We start from the raw sequence: 6,271 nt of genomic DNA on the forward strand, positions 1-6,271 counted from the left end.
TAGAATATTTTCGGGTCGGTACAAATCAGTAACCACTGACACTTAGAATATTTTCGGGTTGGTATAAATCAGTAACCACTGACACTTAGAATTTTTTCGAGTTGGTATAAATCAGTAACCACTGACACTTAGAATTTTTTCGGGTTGGTATAAATCAGTAACCACCGACACTTAGAATATTTTCGGGTTGGTATAAATCAGTAACCACCGACACTTAGAATTTTTTCGGCTCAGTAGAAATCAGTAACCAAGCGCATTTTTGAATTGGTTACTGATTTCTCCGTTCGAGTTGCGGCTGCGGTTGGCTTCAAATAGTGGTGGGGGCTTAATTATCGCCGAGGGGAGCATGTCCCGGTGGTGTGGCCGAGGATGGAGTGCCTTTTGAAGGGGGTGTTTCTGAATTTGGACCCTTTTTGAGTTGCATGGCCGGATGGGTGTGGTTTTGAAGGGTGTGTCTGTCTGGAGTGGCACCGGCGTTGGTGTGAGGCTGAGGGTGGGCGTTCGGTTCCTGGTTAGGGATAGGGAAAGGGTGAGACTTAGCTTTAGTGCTCGTGCCCCCGATTTTGGTAATGTTTGACGTCAATTTTCCAAGGAGGCGAATGCAAGGCTTCAGAGGGACTTTGAGTGTTCGGGGGCGGGGTAGCTCAGCCGGATTTGCCCCGGCGGTTCTGCGGACGGTGTTGACTTCGAGGGCGGACCGGCCCCCGTGTTCAGTCCGAATATCGTGCATTGTTAACGGCGGGAAGTGTTCCAAAAGGGAATGGGATTGAATGTGACTGCTGAAGCCGACTTTGAGACCTGTAACGCGGGTAGCTCAGCCGGATTTGACCCGGCGGTTCTGGCGACGGTCTCGCCTTCGAGGGGGGAGCGCCCCGCGTGTTCAGGCCGAATTTTGTGCATTTCCATCGGCGGGAAGAGGTCCAAACGGGAATGGGATTGAATGTGACTGCTGAAGCCGACATTGAGACCTCTAACGCGGGTAGCTCGGCAGGATTTGACCCGGCGGTTCTGCCGAAGGTCTCACCTTCGAGGGGGGAGCGTCCCGCGTGTTCAGGCCGAATATCGTGCATTGTTAACGGCGGGAAGTGTTCCAAAAGGGAATGGGATTGAATGTGACTGCTGAAGCCGACATTGAGACCTCTAACGCGGGTAGCTCGGCCGGATTTGACCCGGCGGTTCTGGCGACGGTCTCGCCTTCGAGGGGGGAGCGTCCCGCGTGTTCAGGCCGAATTTTGTGCATTTCCATCGGCGGGAAGAGGTCCAAACGGGAATGGGATTGAATGTGACTGCTGAAGCCGACATTGAGACCTCTAACGCGGGTAGCTCGGCCGGATTTGACCCGGCGGTTCTGCCGAAGGTCTCACCTTCGAGGGGGGAGCCTCCCGCGTGTTCAGGCCGAATTTTGTGCATTTCCATCGGCGGGAAGAGGTCCAAACGGGAATGGGATTGAATGTGACTGCTGAAGCCGACATTGAGACCTCTAACGCGGGTAGCTCGGCCGGATTTGACCCGGCGGTTCTGCCGAAGGTCTCACCTTCGAGGGGGGAGCGCCCACCGTGTACAGGCCGATTTTCATGCATTTCCAACCGTGGGAAGGGGTCCGAAAGGGGATGGGGGTGAACGTGACTGCTCAACCCGACTTTGAGACCTGTAACGCGGGTAGCTCAGCCGGATTTGACCCGGCGGTTCTGGCGACGGTCTCGCCTTCGAGGGGGGAGCGTCCCGCGTGTTCAGGCCGAATTTTGTGCATTTCCATCGGCGGGAAGAGGTCCAAACGGGAATGGGATTGAATGTGACTGCTGAAGCCGACATTGAGACCTCTAACGCGGGTAGCTCGGCAGGATTTGACCCGGCGGTTCTGCCGAAGGTCTCACCTTCGAGGGGGGAGCGCCCACCGTGTACAGGCCGATTTTCATGCATTTCCAACCGTGGGAAGGGGGCCGAAAGGGGATGGGGGTGAATGTGACTGCTCAACCCGACTTTGAGGCATCTAACCCGGGTAGCTCAGCCGGGTTTGACCCGGCGGTTCTGCCGACGGCCTCGCCTTCGAGGGGGGAGCGTCCCCCGTGTACAGGCCGATTTTCATGCATTTCGAACCGTGGGAAGTGGCCCAAAAGGGGATGGGAGTGAATGTGACTGCTCAACCCGACTTTGGCGCTTCCGAGCCGGGTAGCTCAGCCGGGTTTGACCCGGCGGTTCTGCCGACGGTCTCGTCTTCGAGGCGGGTGCCTCCCCCGTGTACAGGCCGATTTTCATGCATTTCGTACCGTGGGAAGTGGTCCAAAAGGGAATGGGGGTGGACGTGACTGCTCATACCGACATCGAGACTTGTAAGCCGTGTAGCTCGGCCGGGTTTGATCCGGCGGGTCTGCCGACGGTCTCGTCTTCGAGAGGGGGGCCTCCCCCGTGTACAGGCCGATTTTCGTGCATTTCCAACGGTGGGAAGAGGTTCAAAAGGGGATGGGGGTGAATGTGACTGCTCAACCCGACTCTGAGGCTTCTAACCCGGGTAGCCCGGCCGGGTTTGACCCGGCGGTTCTGCCGTCGGTCTCGCCTTCGAGGGCGGAGCCTCCCCCGTGTACAGGCCGATTTTCGTGCATTTCAAACCGTGGGAAGCGGTCCAAAAGGGGATGGGAGTGAATGTGACTGCTCATACCGACCTTGGCGCTTCCGACCCGGGTAGCTCAGCCGGGTTTGACCCGGCGGTTCTGCCGACGGTCTCGTCTTCGAGGCGGGTGCCTCCCCCGTGTACAGGCCGATTTTCATGCATTTCGTACCGTGGGAAGTGGTCCAAAAGGGAATGGGGGTGAATGTGACTGCTCAACCCGACTCTGAGGCTTCTAACCCGGGTAGCTCGGCCGGGTTTGACCCGGCGGTTCTGCCGTCGGTCTCGCCTTCGAGAGGGGCGCCTCCCCCGTGTACAGGCCGATTTTCGTGCATTTCCAACGGTGGGAAGAGGTTCAAAAGGGGATGGGGGTGAATGTGACTGCTCAACCCGACTCTGAGGCTTCTAACCCGGGTAGCCCGGCCGGGTTTGACCCGGCGGTTCTGCCGTCGGTCTCGCCTTCGAGGGCGGAGCCTCCCCCGTGTACAGGCCGATTTTCGTGCATTTCAAACCGTGGGAAGCGGTCCAAAAGGGGATGGGAGTGAATGTGACTGCTCATACCGACCTTGGCGCTTCCGACCCGGGTAGCTCAGCCGGGTTTGACCCGGCGGTTCTGCCGACGGTCTCGCCTTCGAGGGGGGAGCGTCCCCCGTGTTCAGGCCGAATTTTGTGCATTTCGAACCGTGGGAAGTTGCCCAAAAGTCGATGGGAGTGAATGTGACTGCTCAACCCGACTTTGGCGCTTCCGAGCCGGGTAGCTCAGCCGGGTTTGACCCGGCGGTTCTGCCGACGGTCTCGTCTTCGAGGCGGGTGCCTCCCCCGTGTACAGGCCGATTTTCATGCATTTCGTACCGTGGGAAGTGGTCCAAAAGGGAATAGGGGTGGACGTGACTGCTCATACCGACATTGAGACTTGTAAGCCGTGTAGCTCGGCCGGGTTTGATCCGGCGGGTCTGCCGACGGTCTCGTCTTCGAGGCGGGTGCCTCCCCCGTGTACAGGCCGATTTTCGTGCATTTCGAACCGTGGGAAGTGGTCCAAAAGGGGATGGGGGTGGACGTGACTGCTCAACCCGACTTTGAGGCTTCTAACCCGGGTAGCTCGGCCGGGTTTGACCCGTCGATTCTGCCGATGGTCTCGTTTTGGAGGGGGGAGCCTCCCCCGTGTTCAGTCCGATTTTCGTGCATTTCGAACCGTGGGAAGTGGCCCAAAAGGGGATGGGAGTGAATGTGACTGCTCATACCGACTTTGGCGCTTCCGAGCCTGGTAGCTCAGCCGGGTTTGATCCGGCGGTTCTGCCGACGGTCTCGTCTTCGAGGCGGCTCCCTCCCCCGTGTACAGGCCGATTTTCATGCATTTGCAACGGTGGGAAGTTGCCCAAAAGGGGATGGGAGTGAATGTGACTGCTCAACCCGACTTTGGCGCTTCCGAGCCTGGTAGCTCAGCCGGGTTTGAACCGGCGGTTCTGCCGACGGTCTCGTCTTCGAGGCGGCTCCCTCCCCCGTGTACAGGCCGATTTTCGTGCATTTCGAACCGTGGGAAGTGGTCCAAAAGGGAATGGGGGTGGACGTGACTGCTCAACCCGACTCTGAGGCTTCTAACCCGGGTAGCTCGGCCGGGTTTGATCCGGCGGTTCTGCCGACGGTCTCGTCTTCGAGGCCGGTGCCTCCCCCGTGTACAGGCCGATTTTCGTGCATTTCCAACGGTGGGAAGTGGTCCAAAAGGGAATGGGGGTGGACGTGTCTGCTCATACCGACTTTGAGACTTGTAAGCCGGGTAGCTCAGCCGGGTTTGTTCCGGCGGTTCTGCCGACGGTCTCGTCATCGAGGGGGGAGCCTCCCCCGTGTCCAGGCCGATTTTCATGCATTTCCAACCGTGGGAAGTGGTCCAAAAGGGAATGGGGGTGAATGTGACTGCTCATACCGACTTTGAGACTTTTAAGCCGGGTAGCTCAGCCGGGTTTGACCCGGCGGTTCTGCCGACGGTCTCGCCTTCGAGGGGGGAGCGTCCCCCGTGTTCAGGCCGAATTTTGTGCATTTCGAACCGTGGGAAGTTGCCCAAAAGTCGATGGGAGTGAATGTGACTGCTCAACCCGACTTTGAGACTTGTAAGCCGGGTAGCTCAGCCGGGTTTGACCCGGCGGTTCTGCCGACGGTCTCGTCTTCGAGGCGGGTGCCTCCCCCGTGTACAGGCCGATTTTCATGCATTTCGTACCGTGGGAAGCGGTCCAAAAGGGGATGGGAGTGAACGTGACTGCTCATACCGACTTTGGCGCTTCCGAGCCGGGTAGCTCAGCCGGGTTTGACCCGGCGGGTCTGCCGACGGTCTCGCCTTCGAGGGGGGAGCGTCCCCCGTGTTCAGGCCGAATCTTGTGCATTTCGAACCGTGGGAAGTTGCCCAAAAGTCGATGGGAGTGAATGTGACTGCTCAACCCGACTTTGAGACTTGTAAGCCGGGTAGCTCAGCCGGGTTTGACCCGGCGGTTCTGCCGACGGTCTCGTCTTCGAGGCCGGTGCCTCCCCCGTGTACAGGCCGATTTTCGTGCATTTCCAACGGTGGGAAGTGGTCCAAAAGGGAATGGGGGTGGACGTGTCTGCTCATACCGACTTTGAGACTTGTAAGCCGGGTAGCTCAGCCGGGTTTGTTCCGGCGGTTCTGCCGACGGTCTCGTCATCGAGGGGGGAGCCTCCCCCGTGTCCAGGCCGATTTTCATGCATTTCCAACCGTGGGAAGTGGTCCAAAAGGGAATGGGGGTGAATGTGACTGCTCATACCGACTTTGAGACTTTTAAGCCGGGTAGCTCGGCCGGGTTTGACCCGGCGGTTCTGCCGACGGTCTCGTCTTCGAGGCGGGTGCCTCCCCCGTGTACAGGCCGATTTTCGTGCATTTCGAACCGTGGGAAGTGGTCTAAAAGTCGATGGGAGTGAACGTGACTGCTCAACCCGACTTTGAGACTTGTAAGCCGGGTAGCTCAGCCAGGTTTGACCCGGCGGTTCTGCCGACGGTCTCGCCTTCGAGGGCGGACCCTCCCCCGTGTACAGGCCGGTTTTCGTGCATTTCGAACCGTGGGAAGTGATCCAAAAGGGAATGGGGGTGAACGTGACTGCCCAACCCGGCTTTGAGACTTGTAAGCCGGGTAGCTCAGCCGGGTTGGACCCGGCGGTTCTGCCGACGGTCTCGACTTCGAGGCGGGTGCCTCCCCCGTGTACAGGCCGATTTTCATGCATTTGCAACGGTGGGAAGTTGCCCAAAAGTCGATGGGAGTGAATGTGACTGCTCAACCCGACTTCGAGACTTGTAAGCCGGGTAGCTCAGCCGGGTTTGACCCGGCGGTTCTGCCGACGGTCTCGCCTTCGAGGGGGGAGCCTCCCCCGTGTACAGGCCGATTTTCGTGCATTTCCAACGGTGGGAACAGGTTCAAAAGGGGATGGGAGTGATTGTGACTGCTCAACCCGACTCTAGGGCTTCTAACCCGGGTAGCCCGGCCGGGTTTGACCCGGCGGTTCTGCCGACGGTCTCGTCTTCGAGGCGGGTGCCTCCCCCGTATACAGGCCGATTTTCATGCATTTCGAACCGTGGGAAGTGGTCCAAAAGGGAATGGGGGTGGACGTGTCTGCTCATACCGACTTTGAGACTTGTAAGCCGGGTAGCTCAGCCGGGTTTGATCC

The sequence above is a fragment of the Chiloscyllium punctatum genome, unplaced genomic scaffold, assembly GCF_047496795.1.
Source record: "Chiloscyllium punctatum isolate Juve2018m unplaced genomic scaffold, sChiPun1.3 scaffold_1721, whole genome shotgun sequence".
Classification (NCBI taxonomy): Eukaryota; Metazoa; Chordata; class Chondrichthyes; order Orectolobiformes; family Hemiscylliidae; genus Chiloscyllium; species Chiloscyllium punctatum.